General features: G+C 49.8%; 1 pseudogene; it reads left to right on the forward strand.

Moving 5' to 3' along the window:
* The first annotated feature begins 13,467 nt into the window (after positions 1–13,467).
* On the forward strand, positions 13,468–14,197 carry LOC132762770 (large ribosomal subunit protein bL28m-like; annotated as a pseudogene).
* Positions 14,198–26,826: the final 12,629 nt, after the last annotated feature.

Genomic DNA, 26,826 nt, shown 5'->3' on the forward strand with positions numbered 1-26,826 from the left:
CAGCTAGGTGTGACCACCTTCATTAGCATTTGAAGGCCTGCCTGAGCCTGGGAAAATCTTCTGTTGAGAGGTGTTAAGCTGTGCCTGGTTGTTTCCTCTCTGCTGTTTTGCTGTTGTAATTTGAGAGTTTTTTAATACTGGTAGCCAGATTGTGTTCATTTTCATGGTTTCTTCCTTTCTGTTGAAATTGTCCACATGCTTCTTGTGGATTTCAATGGCTTCTCTGTGTAGTCTGTCATGGTGGTTGTTGGTGTGGTCCAGCATTTCTGTGTTCTCAAATGATATGCTGTGTCCAGGCTGGTTCCTCAGGTGCTCTGCTATGGCTGACTTCTCTGGTTGAAGTAGTCTGCAGGGCCTTTCATGTCCCTTGATTCGTGGCTGGGCAAATCTGCATTTGGGGGTCCCTATAGAGACATCTTGTCCACAGCTGCATGGTATACAATGGTAGACTCCTGCAGAGGTGAGAAGATCCCTCTTGTCCTTTGCTGAACATAGGAGCATTTGTTGGATTTTCTTGGTGGGTATGTAAGATCCACCCAGAGGGAAAGTGTTCTTGCCATACATCAAGGGAACCACTGACTGCAGAGGGAAGCTGATGAGGAAACACAACATACAAACCACTTACATACCCACCTCTCACCTCTGCAGGAGTCTACCATATACCATGCAGCTATGGACAAGTCTACGTAGGGACCACCAAACGCAGCAGCATTGCCCAAACACAAATCAGGCTCAGGCAGGCCTTCAAATGCTAATGAAGGTGGTCAGTTGAAACATTCACACCTAGCTCCAGCAGGGAAGAGCTCTTTGCCCCACCCCAGCCATTCCACAGATATATAAACCCTTTCCCCTAGTTCCAACAGACCTCACTCCCTCTGAGGATGCTTGCCATAGATGCAGGCGAAACGTCAGGAGAGAATGCCTCTAGAACATGGCCATACAGCCTGAAAAAACCCACAAGAACTGAGTGATTCCAGCCATGAAAGCCTTCGACATGACGTCATGCCTTTCTGCTGGTGGGCAAACAGTATTCCTTGCTGTGTCTTTGCCAGTGTTGATGTCTGGTTTTCCTCTTCTGGAACAACAGCATCTCCTTGTCCTCCTTTCTGGGTCCCTTTCATATCTTGGATCTGTCATAGACATGTGTGTGTGTGTGTGGATGGCTGGATGGCCCTTTGTCAGGAGGGCTTTGATGATGTTTTCTTGCTCTGGTGAAGGGAGTGGGACTGGGTGGCCTTCAGGCAGCGTTTCTCAACCTGGGGTTTGGGACCCCTGGGGGAGGGGTTTCGAGGGGGTGTCAGAAGGGTCACCAAAGACCACCGGAAAACACAGTATTTTCTGTAGGTCATGCATAGGGGTTCTGTGTGGGAAGTTTGGCCCAATTCTGCCGTTGGTGGGGTTCGGAATGCTCTTTCATTGTAGGTGAACTGTGAATCCCAGCAACTACAGCTCCCAAATGTCAAGGTCTGTTTCCCCCAAACTCCATCTGTGTTCATATTTGGGTATATTGAGTATTTGTGCCAAGTTTGGTCCAGATCCATCACTGTCTGTTTCTCGCTTCTTCTTTCTTGTATTGCTTTTAATCTACGTATATAAACCACTCCGAGCCAAATTGGGAGTAGCGGTATACAAATCAAATCAAATCAAATCAAATCAAAAAGGAATAAATAAATAGTGTGAGTCCACAGTGCTCTCTGGATGTAGGTGAACTACAACTCCAAAACCCAAGGTCAATGCCCACCAAACCCTTCCAGTATTTTCTGTTGGTCGTGGGAGTCCTGTGTGCCAAGTTTGGTTCAATTCCATCGTTGGTGGAGTTCAGAATACTCTTGGTGTGTAGGTGAACTATAAATCCCAGCAACTACAACTCCCAAATGACAAAATCAACATTTTTGAGCGATGTTCACTCCTTGGGTTGTCAGGTGTCTTCTGTCCAAATTTGGCGTCAATTCACCCATTGTTTTTTGAGTTATGCTAATCCCACAAACGAACATGACATTTTGATTTATGTAGATTTTTATTATTACTGTCAATAACCAGCACCAAAAAATGAATAGGAGCAAGACGTACGTTTAGGTATTAAGCAACATTCCCAAAAGCAGAGTTAAACGCCAGTATAGAATATGATAATAATAATAACAATAATAATAATAATGAGATAATTTACTAATATTTACTAATATTACTAATATTTACTAATATTTTACTAATATTTACTAATATTTACTAATATTTACTAATATTACTAATACCAAAAAATGAAGAGGAGCAAGACATACATTTAGGTATTAAGCAACATTCCCAAAACCAGAGTTAAAAGCCAATATTGAATATGATGATAATAATAATAATAATAATAATGAGATAATTTACTAATATTTTGCTCTCTCTCCCCGAGAGGACTCAGGGCGGATTACCGCCTACATTTACAGCAAACATCCAATGCCGATTAGACAATTAACAAAGACAGACAGTTGCGTAAACAGAGCTCAAGGCTTCCCGTCTTTTCCCATCTCCGGCATCTCGGAGGCTGTGCTCGGTTCTGGCCACAAGGGGGCGCTGTCGCTCCATCTCGCCCTGGTTGTTCTCTCGATTGATTGACAACGTGTCACGCAGCTCCAATGTGCTGACGCTCCATCAGTTCCGGACAGGCGTTGTTGTCCTTGTTTCTGGCCGCCTTCCTTGAGGAACCGCTCTCTCTGGGCAGGCAGGCCCTGCGGTGGTCTTTGAGGAGGGGGCTGGGGATTTCCCGGCCGCACTTTGGGGGCCTCGGGAGCCCTTTGCGACCCATGGCAACCCTCAGGCCGACCAATCGACATGAAACCGCTGGGTGTGGTCACATTCAGGGGCGGCTCAGCCCATTAAGTAGAGTTGATTTTCCCCCATGGGGCACTCTTGAGGCGCTCTTGGGGGGAAACAGACCTTGACATAGGCGAGTTATGTAGTTACTGGGATGTATAGTTCACCTAGAATCAAAGAGCATGCTGAACTCCACCAATGATGGAATTGAACCAAATCTGGCACACAGAACTCCCACAACCAACAGAAATATAGATCAGTGATTGGATGGGGGAGGGGGTGTTGCCAAAATACCTAGGGCCGCCTCTGGTCATATTATATTATTAATAATAATTAATGGTTTTGAAAAATCCTACTAATTATTGAATGACAACTCCTAGAAATCAGGGTGGCTCCTTCCCAAACCGCCTGTTCAGTTGCTGATCAATTCCCGCTTGCTGCGTGACAGAGGAGAGGGTGAAGGGGAAGGCAGGGGGCGGGGCTATGCAAATTCCGCACCCATGGAGACAAACCCTGGGATGTCTGTTTTGGAGGAAAAGCAGAACATCTCGGGTGAAAATGGGCCCCTGCGTGACTTGGGTTTGGGGGGGACTTTGGCATGGGTCAGGGGACATTTTCGGGGTGCCCGCTCTAACCTGAAATGTCCTTGGAGCGCTGGAGTGCCCGGTGGCTTCTCAGCCCTGGGTATTGTGTCATAGATGGACAGATAATAATAATAATAATAATAATAATAATAATAATAGAGATTTAGGGGAAAATATAGACCTAGTCGTGGGGTCCATGAGAGGAAATGTGTGCAGAACGTTCTAGAGACGCGACATCCGGCCTGAACCAATGGCCAAAATGAGCCAGACCCAAAGGGGAGAACGTTGGAGACCCAAAGGGCTGCTTTCCCCATCTTTGGTGGACGTGTCAGGAGGAGGTCAGGCATGTCTGGGGAGGAAAGGGGGGGGGAAGGACCCCATAAAGTCCAGAAAGAGGCCTCTTCTTGGGTTCCTTTCAGGAGGAAATCAGAAAGGGGATCTAGAACTTTGCCCAGACAGTTCCGTGGCTGCAAGAAGGGGCAAGGCCGACCCATGAAGGTTCTCAACCCCTGGAGGGGTCGCAAGGGGGTGTCATAGGGGTCGCCAAATACCATCCAAAAACACAGTATTTTTTTCTCTTGGGCGTGGGAGTTCTGTGCGCCAAGTTTGGTTCAATTCCATCGATGCTGGAGTTGAGGCTGCGTTTTGATTGTAGGTGAACTATAAATCCCAACAACTACAACTCCCAAATGGCAAGGTCTGTTTCCCCCAAACTCTACCACATTTGGTCCAGATGCATCATTGTTTGAGTCCACAGTGCTCCTTGGATGTAGGTGAACTCCAAAAGTCAAGGCCAATGCCTACCAAACCCTTCCAGTATTTTCTCTTGGTCAAGGGAGTTCTGTGTGCCAAGTTTGGTTCAATTCCATCGCTGGTGGAGTTCAGGCTGCGCTTTGATTGTAGGTGAACTATACATCCCAGCAACTACAACCCCCAAATGACAAACTAAATCCCTCCACCAACCCCCCAGTATTCAAATGTGGGTGTATCGTGTATTTGTGCCAAATGTGGTCCAGTGAATGCAAATACATCCTGCATATCCGATATTTCCATTACGATTCATAACTGTAGCAAACTGACAGCAACGGAAGTCATGTGATGGTTGGGGGTCACCACCACATGAGGCCCTGTATGAAGGGGTCGTGGCATTCGGAAGGTTGAGAACCATGGGGTGAAGGGGAAGGAACGGCGAGGAGTTTGTCAACAAAGGGAGCCTTGCCTCTGGGTATTAGAAGAAGAGGGCAAACAGAGATTTGGAAGGAGTTGCATGAATGTCAGGATCAGGACAGAGTTTGGGGAGAGGCCAGCCCCATAGGTCAGGAGTCTGGGCTGCGGGTTCGCGGGTGGGAATGATGCAGAGCATCTTTCCCCCCCCCCCCCCAAGTATTTGTAGTTCACCAAGGGCCGGACAATGGATTCTGCTGCTTCCTGACCCAGATGGGACATAACTGGGTTCCTGTTTCCTCTCTGTGAATTCTCTGGCTTGTGCACTGGACCCTGGCCCCTGATCAGGGAAATGCAGTTCCCCAAAGGACATTGCCCCACTCTCCACTATTTGCAGATTCTTTTGCGGACCTTTCTGCCCTCTCTGATTGACTTGGTGCCCTAACATCACGGACTTCCTCCATGAACTCAAAGCCAAGCCGCTTGGGGAGAAAGAGCCCCCCCGCCTGTGTGTGCGTGCCCTTGTTGAAAAGGATCATACCTCGGGAACTCTGCTGATTATCTCTATCAATTGCTGTGGTTTTCTAATAAACTTTACTGGGATGGGATGGGGATCTTTCCTATGGAATCTATGAGTTATGAAAGCCTATGAAGAAAATATGTATGAAGTATATGATATATGATGAAATGAAATGAGATGTACCCTCACCCTCCTTCCTTGCCTTTTCCCCTCTTGAACTTTGCCCTATTGAAAGATACGTGACCTGGGGATTACAGTAAGGAATCCAATTTCCTTGGAAAAACTCCATTCATATTGACATTGCATGGACAAATACTGGTCACATCTGTGGCTTTGTTTTCAGAGTCAGACGAACAAAGCCAGAGATTTGCCAGCCAAAAACCCGGAAAAACAGACTGATTAAATCAATCAAGGTGTTTTGTGTACGCTCCTTTGTGACAAAGGACCCCTTTGCCCACAAGGTTGAGATCCAGACATAGGCACCCTTTTTGCCTATACACATCTTCTTATCGGAACCCAGGAAATCCCTTGTTCCCCCGTCTGCCTCCCCTGCCGTGAAACAACAAAGGGTGTTCAATCAGCTGGCGGACGCCTCCCAGGCATTCCGCCCCTCCACGCTGTCAAAATACATCCCGCCTCCTGGCTGCTGATTGGACCATCTTCGGAGGCACTAGGGAGGCTCCAATTGGCCCCCTGGAAGCAGCAACGCTCGCCGATTGGAGGAGAGGCGGGACATGCGGCCAGGCCTCCTCCCAGCTGTTCCAGGGCCAGCCAATCAGGGCGAAGCTAGCTGAGGGAGGGCGGGCGGGAGATTCAAACCAGGATTTCTTTGTTTCTTCTGTATAAATATGCCTGAAATTCACTGTACTGTATGCTTATGGTGGAATTATCCCTGTAACGCATCCTTTTCAGCTGAATCGCAGAATAAACGCCTCGGTCGCTGGATACCTCTTCAGCCTCTGGTGGGATTGATTTTTAAATATTTTTGCGTCTTTTTGAATTGGCATCCGCTGGCCGCTCACCAAGGTTAGGACCCCATTCGCGGTCCTTAGGGACTCCCCTCGCTGGGAGAACCCCCCAAAAGAGCTCGATATCAGGAAGAGCGAGGTGGCGGGATTGGGGGGAAAGGAGGAGATTTCACAAAATGGTGAAGTTCTTTGTTTTCCTTCATAGAATCGATCTACCCTTGCTAACTCTCTTCTTGTCCTTTTCCTTACAGTCATGCCTCGGGGGCGACTACGCCGATTGTTCTGGCACAATACGGTGTCACCGGCCGCCCCAAACACTCTGGTGGTCGAGGGACAACAACTCCTGCCCAGCCGCCAGCCACCAAGGGCTTGGGGCCCAAGGAACAACAAGGTGGCACCGTTGGCCCCCGCCCCAGAGGAACACCTGCAGAACTTGCAGATTGTTGGGAAACATCTGCCTTTCAAAACAAGATCAAGGCCTCAGAGGATGTGGGGAAGAAAGACCATCCCCATCATCATAACACCCATCCCTGAGAGCAAGGAGGAGGAGGAGAACGAGGAGGAAGGGAGGAACGAACGGGATGATGAAGTGGATGATAACGTGGAGGAGGAAGTGGAGGAGGAGGAGGAGGAGGAAGAGAAGGAGAATTTGGAGGAGGAGGAAGGAGTTGTTGAGGAGGAGGAGTAGGAGGAGGAGGAGGAGGAAACATACGAAGATGAAGATCTGGAGGAATTAGATCTTGTGGAGGAGGAGGAAGTACCACAAGAAGAACTAGAAGAAGGATGGGACGAGGACGCGGATGAGGAAGAGGGAGAAGAGGAGGGAGCCAAGGACGAAGATATAGAAGAACTAGAAGAAGTGGAAGAAGAACAAGTGCCGGAGGCAGAATGGTACAAAGGATTAGAGGAGGAGGAGGAGGAGGACTGAGGCCTTGCACCTGAGTCCCCTTCGGGGTGAGAAGGGCGGAATAGAAATGTTTTACATAGATAAATCAACATGCTCATCCCTCTCAGGCCAAGGCCTCGGTGTGTTCCAGGGGGCTCCCTGAATCCGCATTCTTCTTCTTCCTTTCTCCCAGAAATCCGAAGCTCTGGAGCCGAGCTTCTGGAAGACGCAATGCAGCCTTTGTTTGGAGACCAGTTGGGAAGCCATGGAAAGGCCGGCGGAAGCGTCCTCGTGGTGAACACATTGCCTTGGGAATGGATGGACGTCCTTGCTAAAGCAGGAGGAGCAGAGACGACATGAGGTGCCCATTTGGCTTCCCATCCTTGGGTTTCTCAACATCGTATTTGGAAGTGCTACGCCATTTCCTTATGCAACTTTAGGCTATATATATATATATATTTGTCTGTTTCTCCACGTTAGCCCTAGTGACCGTTCCCAGTGTGGGTTACTGTGCCGCCCAGGAGTCCTTGTCCCCTTGCCACCCAGTGACCGTGACCCAGGAGCGGAGCGCGTTTGGTGCCTTTTCCTTGAAGAGTGTCCTCGTGGGAGAGGAGAGCCGTGGGACCCAGCCCCTGCGACCCACGCCCGCCCAATCCTGCATTCGCTTTCCCCATTACTGCCCCACGTCTCTGGAAAAGGTTGGGGAGACACGAAAGAGTTTTGTTGCTTTTTCCGTTTCCACGTGTAGGTCGATGGCTCCGTGATCATGGAGAATGACTTTGGAGCCAGGCATTTGCAGATTGATGGATTGATCCGGTATAGACTAAGAGTTCTTGGACCACAACGTTCTGGACTGAGTTGGGTGTGGTTTTAACTTGACGAATTGTTTTATAGGCATTTTAGAACTTATTTGTTGTGTATGTTGTGTTTATGATGTTGTTTACTGTGCACTGCATGTGTGTGTTAGCCGTTCTGCGTCCCTCTGAAGGAGGCCGAGAAGAATACCCAAGTTCCAAAGGCACAAAGAATCAATCAAGCGAGTTCCTCTCCCTCGTGGCTGTGTACTCGTGGCTGAGGCCTCTTTGCTCCTGCCATTTGCAAGGGTGCCAATACGGAGAAATGTTTCGGTCCCCCAGCACCGGGCTTTTCCTTCCGGCAGGTTCCTTCCCGGAGGCCTTCCGAGGGACCCACCAGGCGCACCATCTGAACTTCCCTCTCCACACCTCTCCTGCCAAGTGTGTCCCCAGCGTGGAGCGCCTTCTCCGTGGAGGCCCCAGCCGTTGTTTTGGAGGCCACCAAACAGGTCAGGTGTCCCAGGACCAGGAGGGGCAGCGTGGCCGGAAGGCGGTGTAACGCCAGGGAAGCCGCCAGTTTGTAGAGAAGCGTGTACATAATATGTGTGGTCTTCTGCCAACACTTTAGTGCCTGGGACTCCCTGTGTGTTGTAAAACAAAAGCCTCTTGGCTTTGAATCACTGGCTGGAGGCTCTCTGGCATGAAGCAAGGTATCAACGTGTCCAATTCTGGGCACCACAATTCAAGAGAGATATTGACTCTAAGCTGGAATGTGTCCAGAGGAGGGCGACTAAAATGGTCAAGGGTCTGGAGAACAAGCCCTATGAGGAGCGGCTTAGGGAACTGGGCATGTTTAGCCTGAAGAAGAGAAGGCTGAAAGGAGATATGATGAGGGCCATGTACAAATATGTGAGAGGAAGCCACAGGGAGGAGGAGGAGGGAGCAAGCTTGTTTTCTGCTTCCTTGGAGACGAGGACGCAACGGAGTAATGGCTTCAAACTACAAGAGAGGAGATTCCATCTGAACATGAGGAAGAACTTCCTGATTGTGAGAGCTGTTCAGCAGTGGAACTCTCTGCCTCGGAGGGAGTGTGGTGGAGGCTCCTTCTTTGGAGGCTTTTAAACAGAGGCTGGATGGCCATCTGTCAGGGGTGATTTGAATGCAACATTCCTGCTTCTTGGCAGAATGGGGTTGGACTGGATGATGGCCCAGGAGGTCTCTTCCAACTCTTTGATTCTCTGATTCTATGATTCAACGTTTATTTATAATTCCAGGTTCCAAGGCTTGTGGATACAATTGGTATTGTTGTTGCATTCTTGAGTTACAGTCATGTATCATATACTTGGTGGACTTTCCTGAGATAGGCTTTCAAGGTTCCTCCTTTACCAAGATGGCATTTGCTTGACACAGACTTGACTAACATATTACTTTCTGAGTAAAGCACCACTGGCTTTCCTCTAAGTTCTCAAAGCGTGTGCTCTACTTGACCAACTGCTTCCTTTTCTAACAGGGCTTCTTAACTCTCTCTCGTGGACAGGAATCCCTGACTCTCTCTCTCTCTCTCCGTCCTTCCTTCCTTCCTTCCTTCCCAAAGGGAAATCCCTCGTCACAACTGTCACTTCCCCGACTCCCTCCCCCTCCCCCTCCCCTCCTTTTTGAACGTAGCTCCGCCCCTTTGGAATGCCCAGCTCTGCCCCCCCCAACTGTCACTTGGTCTCCCAACCTGTTGAAAGCGAGGCTAATCTGCATATTATTATTATTATTATTATTATTATTATTATTATCTTTATTTGTCCCCCGCTAGCATCTTCCGTAGGACTCGATGCGGCTCACGCAGGCCGAAGCCCCAAAACACAACACAACAGAGCATAACACAACAGCAATACCAGAAGCAAATCAAACAGTTACGCAAAATAAACAACAACAGTAACAACACATCAGGACACTTTAAACTGGGCCGGCCAGAGCAGTGGGAACAGGAATTAGAAGTGCTGAAGTGGCCGGAGGGACGTAGGATTATACAATAAGTGCGGTGTGCAGCCATCTTAGTTCTACTAAAGTGCTTCTAGGACGTGGTGATGGGATTCCTAATCTGAGAAGGCACATCGGAACAGCCAAGTTTTTAAATTCTTTCTGAAATCTGCCAATGTGGGGGCCTGTCTGAGATCTTTTGGGAGGGCGTTCCAAAGTCGGGGGGTTGCCACAGAAAAGGCCCTGTCTCGCGTCCCCATCAAACGCACTTGCGACGCGGGTGGGATCATGAGCAGGGCCTCTCCGGATGATCGGAGTGAGCGTGTGGGTTCGTAGACGGAGATACAGTCACGCAGGTAGGCTGGTCCCAAATCGTTCAGGGCTTTGTAGGTGAGCACCTGCTCGGAAAATAAATGGCAGCCAGTGGAGCTCCTTAAACAGAGGAGTAGACCTCTCTCTATAATGAGCCCTAGCTGCTGCCCGCTGGACCAATTGGAGTTTCCGAGCCGTTTTCAAGGGCAGCCCTACGTAGAGCGCATTGCAGTAATCCAATCTAGAGGTGACCAAGGCATGGACCACCCCGGCCAGATCTGCCTTCGCGAGGTACGATCGCAGCTGGCGCACAAGTCTCAATTGTGCAAAGGCCCTCCCGGACACAGCGTGAGCGATGAGTCCAAGAGGACTCCCAAGCTGCGGACCTGTGGCTTCAGGGGGAGTGTGACCCCGTCCAACACAGGTAGCCACCCTATACCCCAATCCGGTTTGCGATCGACCAGGAGGACCTCTGTCTTGTCGTGATTGATCTTCAGCTTGTTCGTCCTCATCCAGATAGACACAGCGGCCAGGCACTCGTCCAGCACTCAAGGGGCTTCCTTGGAGTTGGGTGGAAAAAGAGTCGTAGAGTTGGGCGTCATCTGCGTAGAGATGGCACCCAACTCCAAAACTCCGGATGACCTCTCCCAGCGGTTTCATGTAGATGTTGAAGAGCATGGGAGACAGAATGGAGCCTTGCGGGACCCCATATGCAAATAAACCCTGTCCCTCTGTTGCTATCCTCTCCGATAAAAGGCGCATAAAAGAATAGATGATAAAATGGGGTAAAATTGTAGGAAGACCCGTCTCCCTAGACGAGTGGAATTGGATCTGGAATAAGAAAACCAACGGCTCCTATTCATACGACATCAGAGAACACTGGGTGAAAGAAAATAACCCACCAGTGGTATCTGACACCAGGCAAATGAGCCACATTTTCAAAACATCCATGTAACAAATGTTGGAAATGTGGCACGGAAGAGGGGGCTTTCCACCACGTGTGGTGGTCTTGTGTAAACGTGAAATCATTTTGGAAAACAATCCAAGAAGAATGCCAGAAGATACTGAAGAGAAGAATCTGAATCCTGAATCCTACTTACGAGGACTAACAGATCACAGGTGGGAGAAGGAGGCGGATAAACTATTTATTGATCTCATCACGGCAGCCCGCCTTCTACTGGCCAGAGTGCGGAGACAAGCCATGATCCCCACAAAGGAGGAATGGACGGATGGAGAAAATAATGGACTTCATGAGCATGGACCAGCTCACAGATATAGATTAGCATCCCTACGAAATACACCTCTAAAAGCAACAGACTGGGACCCTCTTAAAGACTGGTTAAAGGAAAACAAGATACAGATATTAATTGGAACTTAACTAATAGTAAGAGGAATAGGATTAATAATATGATAGACAAAACAAGAAAAAAGGAAGAAAAGAGGAATGAAAGAAAGGTGAAAACACTGTTGCCTGCCAATGGGAAAGAAACAACGTCAAAAAGCTGTTTTAGAGAAATTTTTGAAAGCCATACTAGAGAAGGGCGGAGGTCTCGAGAATGACGGTCTCCTTTGTATCTGTATGTGTTTAGATAGTATGTCTTTCTTTAGGTGAGTGAATGTATAGGTGTGCGGGTGTATGTATGCATATGTTTATGTGTATATGTGGGTGTAGACATGCATGTGTATATATCTGTATATATACATATATATAGTTTGGTCTTTTGTTCTATGTTCTTCTGTTCCTTTTATTGTCTATTTTTTTTTCTGCCTTAGGTTGAGCCGAGGCTCCCCTGATGAGCCTTGGATGGGAGATGAGCAGTCGAGCCCCAAAGGGACCAAGCCAGAGACCAGGCAGGCCTCCCTTCACGGGTCCTTGAGGGCAAGGGTGGCACGGCCAGGGCACCCAATGAGCTCGGGAGGAGGACGCCAGCCGCTATTTTGAACCCAAGGAAACAGAAGGAAAGGTGGAATTCCCGATGAAGGAAGGGCACCCAGGGCGGACCGGAAAGTCATCGGTCTTTCTCTAAGAAGAGCAGCCAAGAGAAACTCTGAAAGTGGGGGAAAGAGGATCCTGGTGATATCGAGCTGCTTTTAGTGGGGTCTCCTTGAGAGAGAAGCCCGAGGACCGCGCCTAAAGGGCTCTGGGTCCCTTGGTGAGGCCAGCGAGAGCCAATCCAAAGAGTAAAAATATTACAAATAATAATGCCTCATCCAAGTGGAAGAAGTTTTTCAGCAACCGAGGTTTATTGTGATTCAGCTGAGATCAGATGCATTGCAGGAATCATTCCGCTGCAAGCATGCCGGAGTACAGTGATGCAGGCATATTTATACAATTTTTGAAAACCCAGAGTTCAACCCTTCCGCCCCGGCTCCTCTGATGTTCCCCGCTGTGATTGGGTGATGGGCGGACACCTGGGAAGCAGCCCTCCCGCCCCTGGCACCTCTGTACCAATTAGGAAGCTCCAGTGGTCTGTAGGATCCAATGGGGAGACCTCTGTCACATGGTGGCGACAGCCAATCAGGAGAAATGGGGGCGGGATGAGGGAGCACAAAGGAATCTGGGAAAGGAATCTGCAGACAAAGGAATGCCATGTGCTCAGCGAAACAAAGGAAAAATGTCTCCAGCTGATGCAGCTCTGGGGGGGGGGGGGGATATGAATGCAAATACAATCTTTTTTATTCCGAGCGTCCATAAGTCCCCTTATCCCATCAGACATGCTCAGAGAATGGGCAGGGTCCATTATGGCTATGGTTCCATGCAGGGTGAATTAACCAAGGGTGAGTCTTGGGAGATGTAGAGACTCTCCCTCAGGCAGTTCCTGGTCACAGTATTTTGTGGGGCAAGGGTCGAGAGGGCAAGGGTACAAGGGGAATCCATAAGGGTTACATATATGGCATTTTCTTATACATAGTTCATAAGGGGAACCCCATCCCACCCCATAGAGTTTATTACAATATTTGATCTTTATTATGGCACAAACTGGAGGCTTCATAAACTTTGAAAAGGATCCGCGGAAACGGAGGCTGTCAGTATCTCAAGTCAGGCACCAATAGAGAGTTCGTGGTCATGGATATGATAAATAGTCCAGTGCATAAGTCAGAGAGTCACAAAAAAGGAAACAGGAACCCAGTTGTGAGCGCTGGGTCAGGCAGCAACAGAATCCATTGTCCGGCCCTTGGCGAACTAGATCTCTCACAAAAGGGCAGAAGCCCCAAGATCCAGCCATTTCCCAAAAAAGCCTCATGGGGTCCTTGTTGTTGTCAGTGCCTTGGCAATGTGGCCAAGACTTAACCCTTGTTGTGTAGTCTGGTGCCCTTGCCCTTTGCAGAACTATAAATCCCTATCCCTTAATTATGAGGGGAGGGTTGGTGCCTGACATCATTGGAAGAGGACTAAGGAGACACCCTACTACTCGTAAGGAGCTTGGGGGAAAGGGTCAGCGGCGGGGACGGGGCAGGGAGGCTGGCCATGCCGGCTGGAGCCAGGCCTCACCTCCCGGCCCACATCGGGTGCATTTTGTGGGAAGATGCCTCCCCTTGCCGCTCTTCCATGCTGCCTGCCTGCCGTCCACCGGCGCCCGCTTCGTCCTGCCTTACGAGGGCGCCCCCCCCCCATGTGGAAGAGGCAGCACGTGCAGGACATGCCTGTCGAGCCCTACCTCCCACCCGAGAGTCAGGAGGAGGGCCTTAGGATGATGGGTCTCCGGCTTCCGCTATGCCCACAACTACAAGCTCTTGGCCAGAGTGAGGAAAGCCTGGAAGCCGCAGCTCTTCTACCAGGAGCTGAACAGTGAGATCCTGGACTGGAAGTTCACCGTTGTCACGGTCATGGCGCGGACGCTGGACCTCATCGACGCCAACACCGCCTTCGGGCTGGACTTCTACCTCCTGAAGACGCCAAAGGCGGAGCTGTGCTCCAAGCTGGGCATGGACCTGAAGCGCACACTGCTGCTGCTGCTGCTGAGCCTGGCCAGGAAGGACGCTGCCCTGCACCCGCAGGAGGACATCTACGCCAAGTCCCAGGAGTTTGTAATCCCAGCAGAGGAGGAGACCGCCGAGTGGGTTGGCCTGGGCTTGGAAGAAGCCTTGGAAAGCAGCGGCTCCGGGAGAAGAAAGATCCCCTTCCCCTCTTCAAAATCTATGCAGAAGAGCTGGTGCAGCAGTTTTGGGAACAGAGTCTGGCTCTTGGAGCCTGCTGAAGGCCGGAAGCACCTTAATCAGTGGCTGAGACCGGATGAGGAACTCCCCCCTGGGCACACAGAGGACTGGGTGACTTGGAAGGCGCTGAACAGACTGCGCTGGGGCACCACGAGATGCAGAGCCAACCTCAAGAAATGGGGCCACACAGTGGAATAATCCACGACATGCGAGTGCGGAGAAGAAGAGCCAACCCCTGACCACCTGCTGCAATGCACCCTGAGCCCTCCTTCCACATGATGCACCAGGGAGGACCTCCTTGCGGCCACACCAGAGGCACTCCACGGGGACAGAGACTGGACAAAGGACATTGAATCAGCTTCCAAGTTTGCAAAATTTGTGGGGTTTTTTGTTTGTTTTTTGTTTTTTATCTGTTTGTTTGTTTTGTTCTGTTAGAAATGTAATACAATGTTCTGGTTGCGGATGACACGATAAATAAATTGCGAAGTTGCGCTAATTATCACTGCCACCAAATTGAGAAGTAGTCAGCAGAGGAGTAGCGGATGTGTAACAGGAGAGTAGAGGAGGGAGACTGATTATTTATTTCTCTGTATTTCTGCCACCATCGTGAGGTAAGACGTATAATTGTGAGAAACGGCACTCTGGACGCAGAATTGATGGAGGTGAGGCAGTCTTCACACAAAAGTCAACCAATTTATTGAGCAAAAGCGTGTGGTTGCAAGTTGTAACTTTTGTTATCGGACTTAGAACAACACTCGGTTAGATGAACGTTTCTCTCTTTCAGGTTTCTGAGGTGAAGCACTTATGACAAAACAAAGTTTCAATACAGGGATGTCTGTCTCCCTCATCTGATCCTCCCTTGATCAGATACTCAATAAGCTTGTTCTTCAGCCCTTCCTTAGACTAAAAGAATACTGAATGCTTTGTTTCCCTTATCAGCCTCCCTGGCCTAAGAAACCTCCAGTAGCTTAATCTGGCTTTCCAAAGCCTCGAAACTTGGCTTCACCATTCACCCTCTTCCAGCTACGACCACCTCCCAATCCTTTCCTCTACCGACCCCTCGCCCTCCCATCTCAGCTGACTCTTCTCAACCCTCAAATGCCTCACCAACGGTCTGTTTTCAAAACTCTCCCCTCGAGGCTCCTCCCACTTCTCTCTCTGCCGGCTTGCCTTGGTCTCCATGGCAACGCAGACGGAGGATTCCTCCGAAACAGGCCGCTCCACTGTTACTGCAGCCAACACAAACCCATAAATACAGTTGGAAGCATGCAAATTCTTATTGACTTCCTCACCAAATAAATAAATTAGCATAGCACAGGAGACAAGGTGGAACTGCCTTCCTGGCCCCCTCTCCCTTCACTCTGGCCCAGAGCGGCCGTGGGTGCCGTGGGGAGGGGTCCCCAACTGATGACATTATTAGTAGTATTATATTGCACTACATTATAGTATTATATGTATATACAATATATTATATTATATTCTTAGCATAGCACAGGAGACAAGGTGGAACTGCCTTCCTGGCCCCCTCTCCCTTCACTCTGGCCCAGAGCGGCCGTGGGTGCCGTGGGGAGGGGTCCCCAACTGATGACATTATTAGTAGTATTATATTGCATTACATTATAACATTATATGTATATACAATATATTATATTATATTCTTAGCATAGCAGAGGAGACAAGGTGGAACTGCCTTCCTGGCCCCCTCTCCCTTCTCTCTGGCCCAGAGTGGCCGTGGGTGCCGTGGGGAGGGGTCCCCAACTGATGACATTATTAGTAGTATTATATTGCATTACATTATAGTATTATATGTATATACAATATATTATATTATATTCTTAGCATAGCACAGGAGACAAGGTGGAACTGCCTTCCTGGCCCCCTCTCCCTTCACTCTGGCCCAGAGCGGCCGTGGGTGCCGTGGGGAGGGGTCCCCAACTGATGACATTATTAGTAGTATTATATTGCATTACATTATAGTATTATATGTATATACAATATATTATATTATATTCTTAGCATAGCAGAGGAGACAAGGTGGAACTGCCTTCCTGGCCCCCTCTCCCTTCTCTCTGGCCCAGAGTGGCCGTGGGTGCCGTGGGGAGGGGTCCCCAACTGATGACATTATTAGTAGTATTATATTGCATTACATTATAACATTATATGTATATACAATATATTATATTATATTCTTAGCATAGCACAGGAGACAAGGTGGAACTGCCTTCCTGGCCCCCTCTCCCTTCTCTCTGGCCCAGAGCGGCCGTGGGTGCCGTGGGGAGGGGTCCCCAACTGATGACATTATTAGTAGTATTATATTGCATTACATTATAGTATTATATGTATATACAATATATTATATTATATTCTTAGCATAGCAGAGGAGACAAGGTGGAACTGCCTTCCTGGCCCCCTCTCTTTTCACTCTGGCCCAGAGCGGCCGTGGGTGCCGTGGGGAGGGGTCCCCAACTGATGACATTATTAGTAGTATTACATTGCATTACATTATGTATATACAATATATTATATTATATTCTTAGCATAGCACAGGAGACAAGGTGGAACTGCCTTCCTGGCCCCCTCTCCCTTCTCTCTGGCCCAGAGCGGCCGTGGGTGCCGTGGGGAGGGGTCCCCAAGTGATGACATGTGCAGGAGACAAGATGTTAGTTCCTCTTTATAATCTACCTCCTGAAACACAGCAATGCGAAGTGGCCGCAGATAGTGAGACCCAGGTCGTGGATAGCAGAACCCAAAGTGCAGATACCGAGTCCCATTAAGGGGATGCAGGTGCCGGCAGCGGGCCCCCTATGGCTCTGTGCTAGCCCAATGCTCCCCAATCAAGACATCTCACCAAGTCGAAGAAGAAGAAGCTACCGAGGTATTTCATTCATGTCAGCCAAAGTGGCAACCCGCCAAAGGAAGCGGAGGCGCCATACAGTTCCTCAACATAGCCTTGGCTACAGCCAATGGCTCTCCAGTGGGTCGCAGGGGGCCGGAAGGGGATCTCCAACCAAGGAAATATAGCTTTCTGAATGAATGACCAAGAAAGGGGCCCTCAGGTCCCATGAGTTCTATTGTTAGGATGACTGTCTTGATGAGCCCCAAATGCGCGGGTCTGGTGATTCTGCACCAGTGTCCATTTGGGATACAAAGCAGCATCTTGTCTAGAGTAATGGGATTCCAGGATGCGTTGTGGGAAAGAGGAGACGTCGTTGTGGAGAGCAGGGCAAGTCACCCCAACACCAGGGAAGGACATGCCAGGGGATCAATGCCTTTTCAGATGTCTGTGTGGCCACACAAGGAACAGGCGGTTCAACTTCAACGCCTGTTGTCACATGCACAGCTGGTGGTATGGGTCACAGTCACAGATGATGGGTGATGGAGTCCCCAATGAGGTGATGTCTGACAAAGCCACTGGAGGGGATTCCCAGGTCAAGGGGTGCTGGCAAAAAGTCACCAAGGTCATGAAGCAGAGTGGCTTCATTCTCCAAAGTCTGATGTCAAGACATAAAATATGAAATATTCAAACACACCCAAGGGGCCCGCAAATACCAAGGGCCCCCTGAATGTATTTCCGCTCCCTTGGCTGCCACCTCTCCACCAAAGTCAACATTGACACTGAAATACAACACCGCCTGAGCTCTGCGAGTGCAGCATTCTTCCGAATAAAGCAGAGAGTGTTTAAGGACCGGGACATCCGTAGGGAGACCAAGGGGCTTGTCTATAAAGCCATTGTCCTCCCAACCCTGCTTTACGCCTGTGAAACGTGGACTGTCTACAGACGTCACATGCAACTCCTGGAACGATTCCATCAGCGCTGTCTCCAGAAAATCCTGCAAATCTCTTGGGAAGACAAGCGGACAAACGTCAGCATGCTAGAAGAAGCAAAGACCACCAGCATTGAAGTGATGGTCCTCCGCCATCAACTCCGCTGGACCGGCCACGTTGTCCGGATGCCTGACCACCGTCTCCCAAAGCAGTTGCTCTATTTCGAACTCAAGAACGGAAAACGGGATGTTGGTGGGCAGGAAAAGAGATTGAAAGATGGGCTCAAAGCCAACCTCAAGAGAGAACTGAGAAGCTCTGGCCCTTGAGCGCTCCAGCTGGAGGTCAGCTGTGACCAGCAGTATTGTAGAATTTGAATGGAGGGCGAAAAAGAGAAACGTGCCAAGAGGAAGGCACATCAAACCAACCTCGACCGGGAACGCCTTCCACCTGGAAACCGACGCCCTCCTCACTGCGGGAGACGATGCAGATCAAGAATCGGGCTCCACAGTCACCTATGGACCCACCGCCAGGACACCGACCTTGGAGGACCATCATCCTCGGACAATGAGGGATCGCCTAAATAAGTAAGTATAACTTACTCAAGGTAGAGAGGGTATGTTTTAGGGAGGAATTAGAGTTAGGTAACCTACCTGAGTAATAAGGTTACCTTTCCACGATAACAACACTCTCTTCTTAAAAACCAACAAGAAAGCAGCTTCTCCATTGGAAACCGGTTCCTTTGATCATGAAATCGAGGAGGAATTTGAAAGGGTCTTGCCCTGAAGGAGAGACCCTGCGGACCCACCAAAGAGGGCTCGCTACAATGGTGAGCAAAGAGAAGCCGCAATTTAAAAGATTTCCCTGAGTTCCCAAAAGAATCTCACCAAAGTTGAAGGAAGCGCCACCGAGCTGGAAAGGATGCAAAGCAGCAATATTTCGCCAAGCTGAGCATACAGTGTACACAAATAAAGGCCTTTTTATACATAAAACAGAGCTGTATGGTTTGAATTTCCTGCTCTCCATCCCCCTGCCGGCTCGACGGTGATTGGCTGGTGCTCTACAGCTGGGAGGAGGCTTGGCCGCCTCCTGAGCACCTGGGCCAATCGCTGAGCTTCTGCCGCCTTGGCGTCCTGACGAATCGGGAGAGAGGGAGGCGGGACAAGAGGGAAACAATGGATTCTTGAGAGGATTATGAAGATAGGAAATATCCAAGTGGTCAGCAAGTCCCGGGGCCTGCCAGCTAGCTATTTCTATTGTCTTTGATGGGCAGTAATAAACACTGGAGTCTGGCAAGCCTGCCAAAATCCAGATTTGCCTGGTGCTGAGATATTGACACAATGAGGCAATATTGACTGAAGTTTTGGTGGAGGAAGAGTTGAATAAGCAGACAGATCAGGACCAAGTATGGCTTTCCGAAGGCTCTTTGTCCCGTGAAGATATGATCTTTAGTGCCAAGCTACCGCCTCCCCTGGGGGGCCAACTTCGAGCCCCAAGGATCATGATCCATTTTTATTGTCCATGCAAGCAGTGTTTTTTTGATAAGGGTCTTTTGAACTGAGGATTTCCTTCTTTCCAGGGTCACAGAGGGTGGCTCCTTCTATTTTTATACATTTTTCAATCAAAGGTAACAGGGCAAAAGGGTCAGGAAAAGGTCAGGCACACAGGGAGAAATATAGAAATCATGGTGCAGAAAACATACCCACTTATCCCTCCCCCCAGAGTCCCAGAGAAGTTCAAGAGAGCACATTAGTGTAAAGGGAGGGGGTTCCTCAGTAATCAATGTGCTCCCTTCTGCTATATAGGAAACATACGCCATAAAACCTGCATTCAATGTACACAGTCTCTAACATGGGAAGGGTCCTTGCTGTTGTTAATGTCTTGGCAAATTGATCAAGGCTTCACCCTTATTATCCAGTCTGGTGTCCTTGTCCTTAGCAAAACTATAAGTTACTATCTTTGGGGGGGGGGGGGGTCATGTTCGACTTCAATCACACCTTCCATGCTGAATTGAAGGGAGATGTTGACCGGGACTCAAGGCAGGTGTGGGTCGTCTTGGAGCTCACCATATAAAGTTGGCTCATGGTCGGTCTCCATAGTCCCAGAGGAATGGCCCTTCTTGCAAGTGTGGGGTGTGTCCTTCTGGGCTGTGTAGTCAATATTGTGTGTGCGTGTGTGTGTGTGTGTCAGGATTTGGCTCCAAGGAACACGGTGGGTTGGAGACTTTCTACCAGAACATCACCTCCTGTGAGGCAACCCAGTGGCTTTCCTTCTTCTTTGGCCAAGTCCTCCTCCTGGGCTTGGGTGGATGTCTCCTAGCCCAGGGCGTTATCCAGTTTGAACCCAGTAGTGACTGCCCAGTGTGGGGAGGTGCATGTGACGGGGACGGTCAACAGGGAGGCTCATCCAAGTGCCTGCCTTGACTTTGGGCTCTGCTGGTGGCAAGCCCACCTCCTTCGATGCCTCTGAAGGCAGGGCTCCGTGCCTGTGGGAGGACCTTGCAGGTCTCTTCTCCTCCAAGATTTCCTTCTTGGCCTTGGCTGGACTCCATGAATCAGGCAGCGCTTTGCGGGTCTGGGGAACCCCAAGGAGAGGAGGGAGATTGGAGGGGCTGGACACAAAGAACGATTAAATGTACACAGTGCTCTCTGGATGGAGGTGAACTACAACTCCAAAACTCAAGGTCAATGCCCACCAAACCCTTCCAGTATTTTCTGTTGGTCATGGGAGTTCTGTGTGCCAAGTTTGGTTCAATTCCATCGCTATGGAGTTCAGGCTGTGCTCTGATTGTAGGTGAACTATAAATCCCAGCAACTACAACTCCCAAATGTCAAGGTCGAATTTCCCCCAAAGTCCACCAGTATTCACATTTGGGCATACTGAGTATTTGTACCAAGTTTGGTCCATATCCACCATTGTTTGAGTCCACTGTACTTTCTGGATGTAGGTGAACTACAACTCCAAAACTCAAGGTCAATGCTCACCAAACCCTTCCAGTATTTGTGGGAGTTCTGTGTGCCAAGTTTGATTCAATCCCATTGTTGGTGAGGCTCAGAATGCACTTTGATTGTAGGTGAACTATAAATCCCAGCAACTGCAACTCCCAAATGACAAAACCACCCCTCCCCCAACCCCGCGAGTATTCAAATTTAGGAGTATTGTGTGTCTTTGCCAAATGTGGTCCAGTGAATGAAAATAAATCCTGTGTATCAGGTATTTTCATGGCAATTCAGAACAGGAGCCAAATTAGAGTTGTGAAGCAGCCATGGGAATCATGTCATGGTTGGGGGTCACCACGACATATGGGGAACTGGACGAAGGGGTGGCGGCGGCATGTGGAGGGCAGAGGACCACTGGCCTCGAGGGCTGCCCCTTGCGCCCAGGCTTCACGCTTTGGGAAAGGGTTTGCAGAGGTGGGGCTGGTTTGGGTTGGCCCCCAGGGAGCCGCTTGCAAGTCCACACAGCTGGGGGCGGGGGGGGGCGGGGGGGGGGGAGGAAGGTCAAGAGCTCTGAGCTTCCTGCTGAAGAAGAAGAAGAAGGGGAAGAAGAAGGGGAAGTCCATCCTGTTTCTATAATAATAATAATAATAAGTAATGCTCCCCATGCTCTATTCCGCTTTGGTTAGACCACGTTACTTGGAATATTGTGTCCAATTCTGGGCACCACAATTCAAGAGAGCTATTGACTCTAACCTGGAATATTGTGCCTCAAATGAAGGCGACTCAAATGATCAAGGGTCTGGACAACAAGCCCTATGAGGAGCGGCTTAAGGAGCTGGGCATGTTGAGCCTGAAGAAGAGAAGGCTGAGAGGAGACATGATGAGGGCCAGGGATAAATATGTGAGAGGAAGCTGAAGCCTAGCATGACCCCCCCCCCAACAAGGGATGGTGACTTATAGTTCTGCAAAGGACAAAGGTACCAGACTGCACAATAGGGGTTAAGTCTTGGTCAATTTGTCAAGGTCTTAACAACAATGAGGACCCCATGAAACTTTGGGAAACTTTTGAGAGGCAGAGACCTTGGGGTCTCTGCCTCTCTCTCTCTCGAGAGAGAGCTGTAGTTTTCCAAGGACCACAGGGCTGGCTTCCATCCCCGCGCTGCAGGGCTTTGCGTCTTGGCCCAGTGGAACTCCATAGACTTCCTTTGGTGGCTTTTTGAATTCTGCTACAATCGTGGACTTCACTCTCTTCAAGGACTTGCTCTCTACCCATGAACTTTCTTCAAGGCAACTTATGAATTCATGCTGTGTCCTGATATCATCTGCTTTTTATAATTGGTATTATTAATTTCTCTCTGGCGTCCTGGATGAGAAGATAGCTGCATATGATTTCCCTGTGTATAATTTCTATATGGTTTTTATGTTTCCTTGTATTCCTGACCCTTTGCCCCTTCTCCCTCCAAAGAAATATGTAAGGGAACCCCCTGGCCTTCAGAAACAAAAGCCATTAGCGGTTACTGAAACCTCCCGCCAAAGACACACTGGCATGGATAAAAGAAGGAAATTCTTATCTCTAGCTTCGGAAGATGGCCCACTAGAGTAAAGCATTGTTTGACAAAAGTTTCTGTAAGATAAGGGGAAACCTTCCCCTCTGCTTTTGTTTACTTAGCATTAACCTCAGGCCGCCATCATTGTTCTCCTGTCTCACAGCCAGGAAGGATCAGGACACATGTTGATTCACAACACTCAAAGCAGCCCTGCTTGAGCTCTTTGTCTCAGGCCACATGGCATTTCCTTTGTTTACTCCTTTCCCAGATTCCTTTGTGCTCCCTCATCCCGCCTCCATCTCTCCTGATTGGCTGTCGCCACCAGGTGGCAGAGGTCTCCCCATTGGTTCCTACGGACCACTGGAGCTTCCTGATTGGTCCAGAGGCACCGGGGGTGGGAGGGCCACCTCCCATTGCCCAATCATGGCAGGGAACAACAGGGAAGCCGGGGCGGGGAGTTTGAAATCTGCAACTTTGAATTTGCTTTAAATATGCCTCTGATCAATGTACTGGTATGCTTTGTGTGCTATCCATCACCACATTGCATCCGATCCAGCTGAATCGCTTATTAAACCTCGATGCCTCTTCTTCGCTTTGGCAAGAGTCCCATTTCAATTATTAATATTAATAAAATTGTTGGAATCAGGCTTCCCTGAAGGCTTGCCAAGGTAGCATTCCCTCTTTGGTGGGAACTAAGGGTCATCTCTCCTTGGAGTTGACCCCCCCCCCTAAAGTTTCAATTGGCTTCAAGCCTGTCAAAATACAAGTACAAAACAGTTACAACAGTATATTGTCCAAGGCTTTCATGGCCAGAATCATTGGGTTGTTGTAGGTTTTTCTGGGCTCTATGGCCATGTTCTGGAGGCATTCTCTCCTGACGTTTCACCTGCATCTATGGCAAGCATCCAGCAACTAGAACTCCCAAATCTCAAGGTCTATTTTCCCCTCCTCTCGGTTTGTAGCCTGATTTCAGTCCATAACACCGCCACACAATCATTCACCTCATAGAGTATATTGTGTGTATATACATGTTGTAAGCCACTCTGAGTCCCCTTTGCGGTGAGAAAGGCGGCATAGAAATGCGGCAAATAAATAAATAAACAAATAAATCTGGCGCTGTGGCCACCCATCCATTCTGAGCCCCACTCTGCACTGCCTCCCCCAAGAACACCAGTGACGTTTACAAAGGCTGCCAAAGACCCTTCGTATGGATGGCGCATGAGAACAGACCCAAAACACTCATTCAAAAAACAAGGGCCATCTTCCGCTTAGACGGGCTCCGAAACCTCATTCCTACAACCACACCACACATTGGAAACAACCTCTACCTGACCCAAAAGGCTTGGAAAGCAACCAAAGGCTGAAGCGAGATCCAAAGAGAGCCACGTAGGATGCAGGGGGTGGGCTGAGAACTTTGGAAGGCGCTAAGGTGGAGGATGGAGACCCCCACTCCCATTGACACAGGTCAAGAGCAAAGGAGGACAACGCCAGCCCTTGGGCGCAGGTGGCACATGTTTTGCTTGTTTAGGTATTGGTGACACAACAGAGAGGAACAACAGAGGATTCATCAGGTCTGACCCTGCCAAATCGGGACATGTGTAGCTTACATAAATGCAGAAGATCATTATTCCCATCACATCAACAAGAGCAAATGCATACGCTATCCCATAATACACACATCTGTTTTCAACGTTTGCAGTACCACACCCCCCAATCAATGTAACAACAGTGATCACAATATGGAAAAAGAAAAGAAATACCCGCCCAAGCATGAGTTGGAACAGGTGGTGCCTACCTTGGACGTCTTCTTCGCTTGGTTGAGAGAGAGCGCGTGGTGATGGCGCTGGGCTCCGGCAGGAAGGTGGCACGACTCCTCTTCCGGGATGCAGGGGGGATGCAGAAAGGCTGCAGCCCCCCAGGCAAGAGAGGGGCCCCCACACTGGCCCTCTGGCTTCCTTCCCAGCAGACAGGAAGGCGGATACTTAATGGCAAGCAGGGGTGTGGAAGGACTCAGGACCCCTTGGAGAGGTCTAGGACTGCCAGCAGGGACCCCATGAAGAGGCCTGGGATTGCAAGCAGGGGCCCCATAAAGAGACCTAGGGATGCAACCAAAGACCCCATGAAGAGGCCTGGGATTGCAAGCAGGGGCCCCATAAAGAGACCTAGGGATGCAACCAAAGACCCCATGAAGAGGCCTGGGATTGTAAGCAGGGGCCCCATAAAGAGACATAGGAATGCCAGTAGAGACCCCATAAAGAGGCCTGGGATTGCAAGCAGGGGCCCCAGAAAGAAGCCTGGGATTGCAAGCAGGGGCCCCATAAAGAGACCTAGGGATGCAACCAAAGACCCCATAAAGAGGCCTGGGATTGCAAGCAGGGGCCCCATAAAGAGACCTAGGGATGCAACCAAAGACCCCATGAAGAGGCCTGGGATTGTAAGCAGGGGCCCCATAAAGAGACATAGGAATGCCAGTAGAGACCCCATAAAGAGGCCTGGGATTGCAAGCAGGGGCCCCAGAAAGAAGCCTGGGATTGCAAGCAGGGGCCCCATAAAGAGACCTAGGGATGCAACCAAAGACCCCATAAAGAGGCCTCGGATTGCAAGCAGGGGCCCCATAAAGAGACGTAGGGATGCAACCAAAGACCCCATAAAGAGGCCTGGGATTGTAAGCAGGGGCCCCATAAAGAGACCTAGGGATGCAACCAAAGACCCCATGAAGAGGCCTGGGATGGCAAGCAAGGACCCCATAAAGAGACCTAGGAATGCCAGCAGGGACCCCCTAAAGAAGCCTAGGAATGCCAGTAGGGACCCCATAAAGAGACATAGGAATGCCAGTAGAGACCCCATAAAGAGGCCTGGGATTGCAAGCAGGGGCCCCATAAAGAGACCTAGGGATGCAACCAAAGACGCCATAAAGAGGCCTGGGATGGCAAGCAAGGACCCCATAAAGAGACCTAGGAATGCCAGCAGGGACCCCCTAAAGAAGCCTAGGAATGCCAGTAGGGACCCCATAAAGAGACATAGGAATGCCAGTAGAGACCCCATAAAGAGGCCTGGGATTGTAAGCAGGGGCCCCATAAAGAGACCTAGGGATGCAACCAAAGACCCCATAAAGAGGCCTGGGATTGCAAGCAGGGGCCCCATAAAGAGACCTAGGGATGCAACCAAAGACCCCATAAAGAGGCCTGGGATTGTAAGCAGGGGCCCCATAAAGAGACCTAGGGATGCAACCAAAGACCCCATAAAGAGGCCTGGGATTGCAAGCAGGGGCCCCATAAAGAGACCTAGGGATGCAACCAAAGACCCCATAAAGAGGCCTGGGATTGCAAGCAGGGGCCACATAAAGAGACATAGGAATGCTAGTAGAGACCCCATAAAGAGGCCTGGGATTGCAAGCAGGGGCCCCAGAAAGAGACCTAGGGATGCCAGCAGGGACCCCATAAAGAAGCCTAGGAATGCCAGTAGGGACCCCATAAAGAGACATAGGAATGCCAGCAGAGACCCCATAAAGAGGCCTGGGATTGCAAGCAGGGGCCCCATAAAGAGACCTAGGGATGCAACCAAAGACCCCATAAAGAGGCCTGGGATTGCAAGCAGGGGCCCCATAAAGAGACCTAGGGATGCAACCAAAGACCCCATAAAGAGGCCTGGGATTGTAAGCAGGGGCCCCATAAAGAGACCTAGGGATGCAACCAAAGACCCCATAAAGAGGCCTGGGATTGCAAGCAGGGGCCCCATAAAGAGACCTAGGGATGCAACCAAAGACCCCATAAAGAGGCCTGGGATTGCAAGCAGGGGCCCCATAAAGAGACCTAGGGATGCAACCAAAGACCCCATAAAGAGGCCTGGGATTGCAAGCAGGGGCCCCATAAAGAGACCTAGGGATGCAACCAAAGACCCCATAAAGAGGCCTGGGATTGTAAGCAGGGGCCCCATAAAGAGACCTAGGGATGCAACCAAAGACCCCATAAAGAGGCCTGGGATTGCAAGCAGGGGCCCCATAAAGAGACCTAGGGATGCAACCAAAGACCCCATAAAGAGGCCTGGGATTGCAAGCAGGGGCCACATAAAGAGACATAGGAATGCTAGTAGAGACCCCATAAAGAGGCCTGGGATTGCAAGCAGGGGCCCCAGAAAGAGACCTAGGGATGCCAGCAGGGACCCCATAAAGAAGCCTAGGAATGCCAGTAGGGACCCCATAAAGAGACATAGGAATGCCAGCAGAGACCCCATAAAGAGGCCTGGGATTGCAAGCAGGGGCCCCATAAAGAGACCTAGGGATGCAACCAAAGACCCCATAAAGAGGCCTGGGATTGCAAGCAGGGGCCCCATAAAGAGACCTAGGGATGCAACCAAAGACCCCATAAAGAGGCCTGGGATTGTAAGCAGGGGCCCCATAAAGAGACCTAGGGATGCAACCAA

Source organism: Anolis sagrei, chromosome 13 (assembly GCF_037176765.1).
Source record: "Anolis sagrei isolate rAnoSag1 chromosome 13, rAnoSag1.mat, whole genome shotgun sequence".
Classification (NCBI taxonomy): Eukaryota; Metazoa; Chordata; class Lepidosauria; order Squamata; family Dactyloidae; genus Anolis; species Anolis sagrei.